Below are 13,027 nucleotides of genomic sequence, written 5' to 3' on the forward strand. Positions count from 1 at the left end.
TATCCAAATGGTTTCTTTGATGTAAAAAAATCGTTATCGTTAACATTTTCGTAATGAGCATAAAACGTTGGGAAATTTGTAGCAGTTTTCGCACACGAAAAATATGCATATTTTATATGTTTGAAAAGGTAGACCACTTTTGTTGGAAAACACGGCCAATTTGAAACCTTTGAAACTTGCATACGTGAAATGAATATTAAATGCCTAATATAACTGTGCGGCTTTTGTGTTGAAAAAAAATAAAAATTCGACAGCCGTGTTTCACTGACAGTTTTTGCTTCTATAATAAAAAAATCAAATCAGTTTTTTTTTTCATTTGGTATCTGTGTGGTAAAAAAAATAGTATTTTTATGTTTGAATTAATGGGACTAAAGAAATGTTTAAATGTGTATTATTAATTGCATTGAAATGTATATACTTACAGTGTTTACAACTTCAGAGCTGACATATTATGGGTGTTGTCGACGCTGTATGAGAAATAATTTGCTTTGACTGCATAAAAAGACAAATTTAGACAAAATAATACTTGATAGGAACGACGCAGTTTTAAACATTGTTAGTCAACATGTGTCACTTTAGCATCAATATGCGAAAAGAAACAAAAAGAGCTAAAATAAATATATGTTTGTGAATTGTTTGTAATATGATAAGTGCCCATTTATCACAAAGTCAAAACAACTCACATATTTATGTTTGGGCACCTGTAGCCTCATTCATAATTGGGCATTTAAAGTCGCAAAATTATACCGAAATCGTATTGTTTTCGTCCAAATATGGAAAAATGCAGACGCAACTACTCCAAAAAGATGAACCAAACATTTGTGAACAAAATTGTAGCGAAATTTTGGATGACCCATCGGCTGATCGGTTGTGGAGAGAGTCTTGGGAAATATATTTGTGCGGCAGTGGAGTTTTAGTTGTTATGAGTGACATTTATCACATATGTACAGTGTGTCGCTTTCAAAATGGATTAAACCAAGGCCAAGAATATACCTGACCACTATGTACGTTTAGTGAAAATAGTTTCAAAGAAATCACCGATTTTCTGCTTTTGGTGATGAGTGGCAATCTCACTTTTGTAACTTGATTATTTCAAAAATTATGAATTCCGGCCAATAAGGCCCCAAACAAAACAATTTTTGGAAGGTCTCCCCATCATTAAATTTTTAATTCACTATCGATCACATATCTGACATATCTGTTATTGGCTGAAAACTGTAGTGATGTTAGACAGACTCCACTTGCGTCGGGCATGGCTCACTCCGCGATTTCGTCGCGTCGCTACAAGTACGGCCCACACCAATTTTGGTGTCTAGCAGTAGTAGTTGCCGCGCACCTCTACGGAACGGACGCTTGCTCGCGGTTGCGCCACCTGGCGGTCATATCTGTCGTAATAAACGCGTTTTGTTAGAGAGTGAACCTTCTGTACCTAGTAACTATTATTTATTCTGTGCTTGCGTTTGTAAACAGATTCCACTTACGGAAGTTCGGTAGAGCAGAAGGAGCGAAGCTCTTCCTTTCTACCTGAGGGCCTACCGCGAACCACGTTCGAAGTGTTGCCTCCCTGTCACACTTACGTACAAATTTACAAGTGCGACAGAGAGGCAACACGTCGAACGTGGTTCGCGGTAGACCTTCTGTGTCTGAGCAAAGTAGGTGTCGTATACAAATACGAGAGGTCTTACCCTATAACGGACTTACCCACGTTGGTCTTAATTGGTATTATATTGATCTTAAATGTTAGTTTCCGAATGCGGTTAAATCTGTTTGTTTCTGTTATCAATCTACTATTACTACACCTACTGGAAACGTGTGCGAACGTTTCGGTAACTCGCCCACGCCACGAGCACTGTTGCTATCAATCAATTGTCACTTTTGGCACTCCTGAGTTTCTCTCCGGAAACAAATAATCAATAAATATTGGAATTCTAAATAATACGGGTTGGCCCAAATACAGGGTGACCTGAATACAGGATGGCTCGAAAATAAGTTGAGAAAAGTTTTTAATGCGACATACTGTTCATAATTTTAACAAACTTTTGCGTTTGTGTATGGAAGCTAAAGGAGAATATTTTTAAGAAAATCCCTTATGTCTTAGTTAAATTATTGTAATTAAAAAAATGTCATTTTGTAAAAGACGTGTACCTAACATGTACGTTTTGTCACATTTTACGATTCAACAAATGTAAACGAGATGTTAACGTAGTTACCCCGATGAGTAGGCGCTTATTTAAATTGCAAATTTTCGCGCCTTATCCTGCATCGTTTATAATATTTTGGAATTCCCAAATATATTTTACAATAGATCCAATCGTTTAACTTTGGTGGCCTTTTTAAGGTTCATAGAAACCTTAAACCCGATGCCATAATAATTAATAAAAAATGTACTGCGTATGCATAATCTTTTTCTTTATAGAATAGAATAGATTAGGTTTTTATTCGTAAACACACAGACATACATAAAAAACACTGAAAAATAAAGTGTCACGAAAATTTATATTTAAGAGCTGTGCTTTTGTCGGTGGAGCAATCTCCAACTCGTCCAGTCCTCTGCCAACTCTTAACTTAACCTTCTGGTATGACACGACCTGAACCTTTTCTCATATTTGGTTGAAAAATTTTTTCCCGGCATTCCTCTTCTTTTCATTCCCTCTATTTATTTATTTATTTTGTGTGCGTGATGAGAAATAATAAAAACCGGTCAAACGTGACTTAATCCAAACAAAATTTAAATCATTATTTTATCAAATTTGTGTGACGATAGTTCTTTGGAAAATTTTCATCTGGATTTGTCAAAACCCAGTTTTTATATTATAAACGCCACTCGAATGAATGCTTTTATATAACTCTCTTTACTCTTTCAATTCTGAGATAATGGCCTCGAACTCTGACCAGTATTTAACCAACTTGCAAAATCAACAACGTTTTTTACTTCATTCTATTTCAATATTTGGAATGTAACGTCTGCTTTTTATTTCAATTGAACGAACGAAATTTAATTAAAGGTTTCAATCGTTCATGAGATGAAAACAATGTTGAAACTGCGAGCCCTGTTGCTCAAACCTATCATATTAAGAATCTATTAGTATTTTACAGAACTTACGAAACTAGCAGGCCAATTCGAGTTTAAACAGGAAAAAATCATTTATTTACATACAATATAATATACAGTGGTACTACTAAACGAAATTAATAAGTAGCTTAAATCTAAAATAGGCCCCTGAGGCATTGTACCAAGGATGCTGGCGGCATTTCCTCGCTGTACCGCAATGCTGATACGTTGTGCGAGCTAGCCGCCAGCTCTTCGGTCACCAGTTACGTCAACCAGATTCGAGTTTTAGTTAATCCATCTGATTCCGATATTATCCTGATCTGTCAGAGTTACGAAGTGACGTTTTTGATTGAAGAAATGTCACTTTTGACACTGACAGATCAGGATAATATCGGATATCTGTCAGTATCAGAAGTGACGTTTTTGAATGAAGAAATCTCACTTTTGACACTGATAGATCAGTGTCATATCGGAAACAGATTGAATAACTGAAACTCGCATTGGCCTGTCCGGCTCTTTTGACTGTGAATTTGTAACAGATACGGAAAGGGGCATAGTAACCGTACAATTTAGTCATGGCCTTTATAAAATTTATCGGAACTTCCATGAATAAAATATACACCATATTAATATGGCGGCGGATATGTTCAACTGACCCTTAAGTTCTTAACCCGTCCTTGTGTTACCATAGACTAAATTACACTAATTACATACAACATTATGTATAGTTATAAAATTTTACTTCAGCAGATAGCTATTAAGTCTGGCTGTCGACCATTATGTGTGTAACTACGTTAAACTTCAGTAATAATTCAATAGCACTATTATTTAGTACTCAGTACAACTGTTATAAACTTTAGTGCCAATGGTTTTGAAAGCAAGTTCAAAGGCAATCAAACTTATCGGTCGATTATTTTAACATTAGTTAGGGGACAGGGGATGATGTAAATATTACGTCAGTATACTAATCCATTCTAGTATTTAGAAAGACCAATAGCAATGCAAAGGTTGGCCATCGCGGTTCAACGTGGGAACGCGGCGAGCGTGATGGACTCCTTTGCATCTGGAGGGCGGGCCGAATTTTGTGAATAGTTTTTGTGTTGTCACCTGCGCAGTGACGCCATGTGACGTTTAAAACGACATATTCTCACTTTGTTCTATCCAAGTCGGAGCAAAGTTACATTAGAGGGAGAGTCCATATATACAGGTTGGCTAAAAAATAAGTGCATTCCCGTTGCCAGGGAGGTTTTCGGAGTATACTGAGCAACTTTTACTATGGGACCAACCTCAAAATCGCGAATAAAAATTTGGCTGTTTCATACTGTTTAGCTGGTCTATTTTCTATGGGAGGGTAATTTTTCGCGATTTCGGGGTTGGTCCCATAGTAAAAGTTGCTCAGTATATTTTCAAAACCTCCCTAGCAACGGGAATGCACTTATTTTTTGCCACCCTGTATACACTTGAGTCTGCAACATGATAAGATAAAACCGTTAAAATCTTTCGGAAGCACCTTACTATCGAAGTCAATAATTTAATCAAAAATATCTATATAAAAACCCATTAATTACCAGTGAAGATATTAAAACGCTTTAGACGCTTGATCTCACCGACACTCTAAGAGATTATTATTTAAGTAATGCATACGAATGGGGCTCCATTCCGTTTGTATTATTGACAGTTCATGACATGGCCTATGATAATGCGTGTGAAGTGCAAGGAAAAGTTAATCTAGATATTTATGAAGTTTGCTATTTCCTACACCCTGTCAGGGTTCATGTTTCACGTATATATCACACAACAACAACAACAACAAACACAACAACAACAACAACAGAAAACTCCGTCACGAAAATGATTTTTTTAGTATTTAAGATTTTTATTATTGTATATATATGTTAGTTTGTAAGGTATGTATCTATGGGCCTTAGTCGCCTGAAAATAAATGCTTTGATTGATTGATTGATATATATGTTACTTAGGTTTACCTTTATTTTGCCGTCAATTTTTCTGCAGATTTTTGTTTCACAGAAAATTTTTCAAGTAATTTCAAATCGGAAAATAATCTTTACATAGAATATTTACTTCAAATAATTTTAGTTCGGATTAGTTATGTTACACCAAAAATTTAAAACATTAGTTTTGTTTCAAGAACAATGTGTTCATGTAATTTCATTTCACAGAATCATCGATCTGTAGAAAAGTTACTTCTTATAATTTTCTGTATAACAAAATTCTGCAAAAAATTTGGCGATAAAATAAGGGTACACCATGTTACTTATTATGCTGTACCTACATAAATGCAATAAATAATAAATCTGATTATAATTAATTAAAAGGAAAAGTTTGCTGTCGTTTTTTCCATACAAAACCAGTATTCGAGCCTAGTTTCGGTTTCGGCATAAAAATCATGTTTCGGTCGTAGGTTCGGTTCAATTCAGGAATCTTTCGGCCGCGCCGATACTGAGGGCCTACCGCGAACCACGTTCGACGTGTTACCTCTTTGTCGCACTTGTAAATTCGTACGTAAGTGTGACAAGGAGCCAACACTGACCGCTGCAAATAGGCATGGTCGAATGGACAGCTGCTTAATAATACGTTCTGATTGGTAAGTTTCGTGTAGGAAATCTTAAAAAAATATTAGTGTGTTTTTATGTCCATTTTATCATAAAATAACTAGGTATGTTACAATAGTCAGTCAATTTATACTTATTTCGTTTATATTTAGTTTTTAATTACTTAGTTTATAGTTATGTGTTATTAATAAAAGTTTCCTTTCAAGCTGTTACAATATCGGTTATGTAACGAGCTGTTTTTAAACTTGTGGAATCATGCCCCAGTCAACTCAAATATTCAACTGAACAAGGTTCTCACTAATATCAGAATACGGAGAGATATTAAAGGTGTTAAGCGTGTAATTGTACGCAATAGCCATTAAATTTAATGTCTTCATCTGGTGCAGTAAATATCACATAAGTGACTTTATTTCAACTTATGAACATTTTTGAGTTAATAGTTTTAATTTATAGAATTCTTTAGATGTTTTGTAATTGTTCCCTTTAAAAATATCGGAATGAGTTTAAAGTTTAATTAATAAGGGGAATGTGGCATGAAACGGCCTTGAAGACCAAGTGAGACCCGACTTCTTGCTTTTTAAATGAAATTAAAATAAATTAAAATATTTATTTTCAGGCAACTATTGGCCAACCATAGATATATGTTAAAACTAAAAACACACAATTATGGCTGCGATGCAGTTCGCAACCACGCAGTGTCAAGAGAGCTGGCCGCGGAACCGCCAGAACTTGACACTCTTCGGCCAAAACTCCTCCTTGGTGAAGGTCGCTAGATGTTCAGTCGGAACGGGTTTTAAATGTTAGTAAAGTAATTAAGCACAGATTTACACGTTAATTTGATGATAAAAAATTAACATAAATTATTGTAAAAAGTGTGATGACAGCGCGACTTAAAGGATATCAAAACTATTGTAGGCTCAAATTTACATATTATTTGAAATCATCTTCCTCCATGATCATCTTCCTCGCGTTATCCCGGCATTTTGCCACCGCTCATGGGAGTCTGGGGTCCGCTTGACAACTAATCCCAAGAATTGACGTAGGCGGTTTTTACGAAAGCGACTGCCATCAGACCTTCCAACCCAGAGGGAAAACTAGGCCTTAATAGGATTAGCCGGTTTCCTCACGATGTTTTCCTTCAGCGAAAAGCGACTGGTAAATATCAGATGATATTTCGTACATAAGTTCCGAAAAACTCATTGGTACGAGCCGGGGTTTAAACCCGCGACCTCCTGATTGAAAGTCGCACGTTCTTACCGCTATGCCACCAGCGCTTCCAATAATATGTCAAATATCACGCAATTAATTCTCTTTTATTTGTAAGGAAAACATTCTATAAATTGTTGAAACTCAAAATAGACATAGTTTGTACCACAGTTATCCAGTTTGTACCAGTTATTATCGGACGTTGATCCCAAGCTATATTTCATGAGTCTCGCAAAACTCGTGGGACCACTAACGTCCGGCCTTTTTGGGCAAAATTGTCTTTTGCCGTATGAAACGTTAGTAACATAATAAAATTCTCTTTGATCCGAATAATCTCACGAGAGCTATGTATGTTTGATTTGATGGTTGGCGACATGTTGTGATACATGCTTTTTAGGGTTCCGTAACCAAATGGTAAAAACAGGACCCTATTACTAAGACTTCACTGTTCATCTGTCCGTCTGTCCGTCCGTCTGTCTATCACCAGGTTGTATCTTCTGAACCGTGATAGCTAGACAGTTGAACTTTTCACAGATTATGTATTTCTGTTGCCTCTATAACAACAAATACTAAAAAGTACGGAATCCTCGGTGGGCGACTCCGACTCGCACTTGTCCGGTTTTTTCATGATTAACTAGCGAGCTAGCTACTGCCTGTGACTTTCTTCACGCTCAAACCGCTTAATCGATTTGGATGAAATTCGGTATGCATAATTATAGTTTGAGTCCAAAGGAAGGACATATGATAGTTTTTATCAATCATTATCATCGCACGCAGACGAAGTCGCGGGCAGAAGCTAATTAATTATAAACGTGTTTAAGAATAATTGATCTGTTCCTGGCGTTCCTGTGTTAATGAAGTTAACACAGGAAGAACTTGAAGTTAAGTATAATCTCACACACACACACGCGCTCAGTAAAAAAGGCGGCAAATAAAAAAAAAATATTATGACGTATGAAGCGGTTGTGGACCTCTCATAGAAAATTTGAATTTCGCGCCTTTCTCTACTGACAAAGTAATTGTGGGTATGCCAGAGTCACTACACCTTATAAAACAAAGCCCCCGCCGCCGCGTCTGTCTGTTTGTATGTTCGCGATAAACTCAAAAACTACTGAACGGATTTTCATGCGGTTTTCACTTATCGATAGAATGATTCTTGAGGAAGGTATATCATTTATTAAGGTTTTGTGTAACCCGTGCGAAGCCGGGGCGGATCGCTATAGATTTTATTAAAATCGATAGCAATTACTTATTTGCTCGTCAATCTTGCTTTTACCTTTGGCACTGTCATAGCTCTTTTAATTTACTTTGTCAACACATTTGATTGATTATAAAGTAGGTAAATAAGACTACCTACTTCAAAAAAAAAGTTATAAGAGTTGTAGGCCTCCCGTACTAAGAGCGAGGGCCTACAACTTAAAAATAGTCAAAACAAATCTTCATAAAACGAAACAAACACGTGCCTAGCGTAAAAAATGATTATGGTATTAATTGTAGTAAGTAATTAACTAATTACTTCGTAATTATATTCAATTATTTGTAAAATGAAAAAATTTAAGAAATCCCTAACAATTTAGTTTGAAATGTATAGATTGTAGACAACGTTTGAAACGGTGTAAAACAAGTAGATAAGTAATTACTAAAAATAATTAAATTTGACTCTGAGTTTATCATAAGGCAGTATTAGCTCGCACTAACGATGTGTCGTCGGAAACTTTCCAAAATGTCGAATTGTCCTCATGGAAAAGTTTCGATAAATCGTCATATTATTTCATTTCCTAAATGAAAGTTTCCTTTATGAAACTTCCTACTATGAAAATTCCTGAAATTCCCGGAAAGTTTTCAACTTTTTGGAGGCTTTCCGCAACTTACACATCACTGGGGCCTGGCCAAGATGTCAATCGTTTGCGCCGTAGCGATAAAGAAACACTAATGTCTCTCTGTCACACTAATATGGAAGAGTGATAGAGACATCAGCGTTTCGTTCGCTATGGCACAAACAATTGACATCTTGGCTAGACCTCCTGAACTTGCAATCATTGGTGCGCACAAGATGCGCGCTGTCAAGGTCATATAGAATATCAAGACGAACAAATAGTAAAATCTGGAAAGAGCAACGACCTTATTTCAACCGTTTATTAAATGATCTATAGTTATTAAACCGAATACTTTTTTTTTATATTATAGGACATTCTTACACAGATTGACTAAGTCCCACAGTAAGCTCAAGAAGGCTTGTGTTGTGGGTACTCAGACCACGATATATATAATATATAAATACTTAATTACATAGAAAACAACCATGACTGAGGAACAATTATCTGTGTCATCACACAAATAAATGCCCTTACTGGGATTCGAACCCAGGACCATCGGCTTCACAGGCAGGGTCACTACCCACTAGGCCAGACCGGTCGTCAAACTTGAGTTTACCATTTTATCGGCGCCTCAGATGTGCCGCGACGAATAGTGTTAAAGTGATTAATAGAAACTAATAGCCTATAGTATTTTAACCGAAACTCGTAAAGATAAACAACGGAATTCGTTACAGTTTATCTACAAAGTTTGAGGCTGATTCTGTATTAACATTTTAATGTGGTTTCATCTTATTTTGATACGACCTAGAGTCCACCAATAAGTGCGAGCGAAATGCCTTATAATCATAATCATTAATTATTTCTTTTTGCGGTACAATAAAGATGTAATAAAACAATTTTTGAACAGCAAATTCTGCCTGAATAGGCATAGAAATATTGAGTATTACCTATAACTATGACTAGATTCATATGCAAAAATACAGCATGCAAAAATAATACAGTAACGACCTTACACTACATTATACTATAAATATGCGGCATATAGTCAAAAAAAATCTTTCAATGAGTAAAAAGTATTTTGTACCAAAAAGTCAAACAAATATTTCTTAAATAGTGGCATTTCGGATTCTCTTGTTAATTTAGGTAGCTTATTATACAATTTGAGTGCCATGCCATAAACAGTTTTTGCACGTTTTTTCCCTTATGAGGGGTCCGCTAGCGGGCGCAGGTGCGCGGGTGCATTGAGCGGGCGCAGGCACGCGGGTGACATTGCAGTCATCTTTAGTCACATTCGCACGCGTCCGCGTCACCTAGCTGTGATCATACTATTTTTCGTTAACCCGCTCACCCACTTCGTGTAACCGCGCTAGCTAGTCGCCCTGAGAGGTCTCGTTGCATTTCGTCAGCACCAATCAGAGTGAGTCGCTAACGATGGTTGGTGCTGACGGTCAAGGCCGTATCGAGTTAAATTGAAAACCATATCAAAGTTTTAAGACATAATCGCCTTTTTTATCTACCTACTTTAATTAATGTTTTTTTTTTACATACGATAGACAAAGTGAGATTAGAATCTATATTAAAATTCAGATTTGGTGAAGACGATTGGAATGTGACCAGAAAATAGGTGTGTTAACAACGGAATAATTTCACCATTTGTTTTACAAATGGCGGTTTAGACTTAAAATTAATAGCATGAAGTTTAATATATGACATGTGTATAAGGTTTTGTTATAGTGTTGTTAAAAATAAAATAGTTCAAAGTTATACATAGTTTTACTTAGATGTGTTAGATGTTTACTTAGAAATAAAAGCAATATTTTAAAGCTTTTTAATTTTTATAGTTTTAGAAAGATATTAATCTAAATGAATATAAGTGAATTGTATTTTTTTTATTTACTTAGTATTTCTTTTCACTAACACTAAACGAGACTTAATCCTACACGTAAAGTGAAAGTTTACGTATAAATCAATATTTCATAGTTTTCTTACTTATCTGCTTGTTACTTTGTCGAACATAGGTACTAGAAAAGAGAAATAATAGAAATACCTATGTTTAGTAACTGTACCGTCATAACCTAAAAGCGGGGTGCATTATAAAATATATCCAACATCAAATTATGTTAACTCAAATATAATAACGCAGTAATAAGAAAGAAATAAATGCATGTTTTATGCAATAATACGTATAGATTGTTACGTTGCGTAACAATGGATGAGAACTCCCACGTATATACTTGTTTAGTAAAGAATTACTGTCATTTGTGGCATACGTAGCTGCGTAGTACAGTCAGCTTCAGTAGGTTACGTATCGTATTCTCTAATACCTTATATGTGATGTGATACTCGTAGGTGTAGGTATGTGTAAAACAATAAGATTAGGAGGTCAATTCGAATTTAAAATTTTGTTATGGGTTTGATACGAACAAAATACACATCGCATAAATTAAATAACAATTAAAATGTGAAATGGAAGGCACTAATAAGCATCTCTTCTTCCTCGTGTTATCCCGGCATTTCGCCACGGCACATGGGAGCCTGGGGTCTCCTTGACAACTAATTCCAAGACGTAGGCATTAGTTTTTACGAAAGCGACTGCCATCTGACCTACCAATCCAGAGGGGAAAGTAGGCCTTATTAGGATTAGTCCGGGTTCCTCACGATGTTTTCCTTCACCGAAAAGCGACTGGTAAATATCAAATGATATTTCGTATATAAGTTCCGAAAAACTCATTGGTACGAGCCGAGTTTTGAACCCGCGACCTCCGGATCGAAAGTCGCACGCTCCTACCGCTAGGCCAGCTCGGAAGGCACTAATCTATAAAATTTAATATTTTACAATGTATTAGGTACCTAGTATATAAAAACCTACTAAATATTACGTGTTCTGTGGTGTAGGTACTAAATTTGTCATGAGTACCTTAATTTCATCTTATTAAAACCCGAAAATTTCCTTAAGGTCTAAAAATACGTAAACTTTACGCAAAATTAAAGGTTTTTGGAAAACGAGGTAAAGTGACCCTTGAGCGTTGTTGAGCGTTATTTACCGCCGAAATGTGTTTATGGCAGGAAACAGCCGGGGAGGCCTATTTCCTTCGGTTTCATTAATAAAATAAATAAGACGGAAAATTAAATTGACGTGGGTGCTGCGCAAATTAAAATGTGTCACGGAGGTTGATTCTATTTTATCAATTTGTTATGGTATTGATCTGGTTTTGGTTCCGACCGAAAACGTCCGGGTTCGATTCCCGAGCTGAGTACCTACACATTTTTGTATACCGAATATAACCACGACGGAACACAGCAACTTATGTTTCTATTAACCTTGATACCTGCCTAATGTTAAATTATACTAAACCTACAGTTACAGGAACTGTCACTTTGCTCTGTACTCGCGATTTTTTGACATTGATAAATTATTTTAGGCCAAAAGGGCCCTCTTTACAGCAAAGGGAACCCAATGGGCTAACCGCTAAATGATTACTCTTGAATTTGTAACGCGTTATTTTTCTGAGAAAGGGCTGAATATCTTCAATGATAGATATCTCTATCGAATTGTCTGTGTTTATTCTTGACGGCCTCCTAGTTGGTAGCAGCAGGTCTTAAGGGGCCCACTGATTAACAGTCCGCCGGACGGTATCGGCCTGTCAGTTGTTCAGAACTGTCAAAATTTTGTTCAAACTGACAGGCCGATACCGTCCGGCGGACTGTTAATCAGTGGGCCCCTTTATTCTCGTGACTCATATTACATAGTCGATTTTAAACTCATACATAGCTTTGTATCTATCAGTCTAATTACGAAGCCTATGTAAACGGACTGAAATTTAATTAATCAAGGAGCGTGCGTGCCTGCGGTGTGCTCAGACGTAGTAGCCATCGCTATCCTCGACTGTAATATTTAATAGCAATATCCTGACCATTAGAAGATCCTACATGTTTTATTTTTGTATGTACTTTTATAATAAGTCTACAGATTGTTTACAGTACATATGGTGCTATTTACCGCCCTAGTGCGGTAATTAGCAGAATATATCCTATATCCAAAAATTTAAAGGGCCGGTACACAACTGTAAAACGGGTCCAATACCTACACGTGCAAAAAAAATAATTATTTTATTTTATTACGATTTAAGTGTTAATTTAATTTATTTGACTTGGTGTTGTTTTAATTTTAATTATTTGTGTTGTTTTAATGAATTTGTAATTAATTATTTATTTTTAATTACTTATGTTTGTTATGTATATGGACTATTTGTCAGAAATAAACGTTTACATTACATTACAAAAATGTACTTTGCAACTCGTGCTTCAATTTATCGCCACTCGTTGCGAATTTCCTACCTGCTTTTCGCACTTATATTGTAACCCCAAAAAACTATCTA

General features: G+C 36.0%; 1 protein-coding gene and 1 long non-coding RNA gene across 3 annotated transcripts in view; one reads left to right on the forward strand and one right to left on the reverse strand.

The window, feature by feature from the left end:
- The window catches only part of LOC134799387 (uncharacterized), a 236,320-nt gene that overhangs the window by 101,849 nt on the left and 121,444 nt on the right, over positions 1–13,027 (reverse strand). The window lies entirely within an intron of this gene.
- The window catches only part of LOC134799329 (hemicentin-1-like), a 252,930-nt gene that overhangs the window by 841 nt on the left and 239,062 nt on the right, over positions 1–13,027 (forward strand). The window lies entirely within an intron of this gene.

The sequence above is a fragment of the Cydia splendana genome, chromosome 18 (assembly GCF_910591565.1).
Source record: "Cydia splendana chromosome 18, ilCydSple1.2, whole genome shotgun sequence".
Taxonomy (NCBI): Eukaryota; Metazoa; Arthropoda; class Insecta; order Lepidoptera; family Tortricidae; genus Cydia; species Cydia splendana.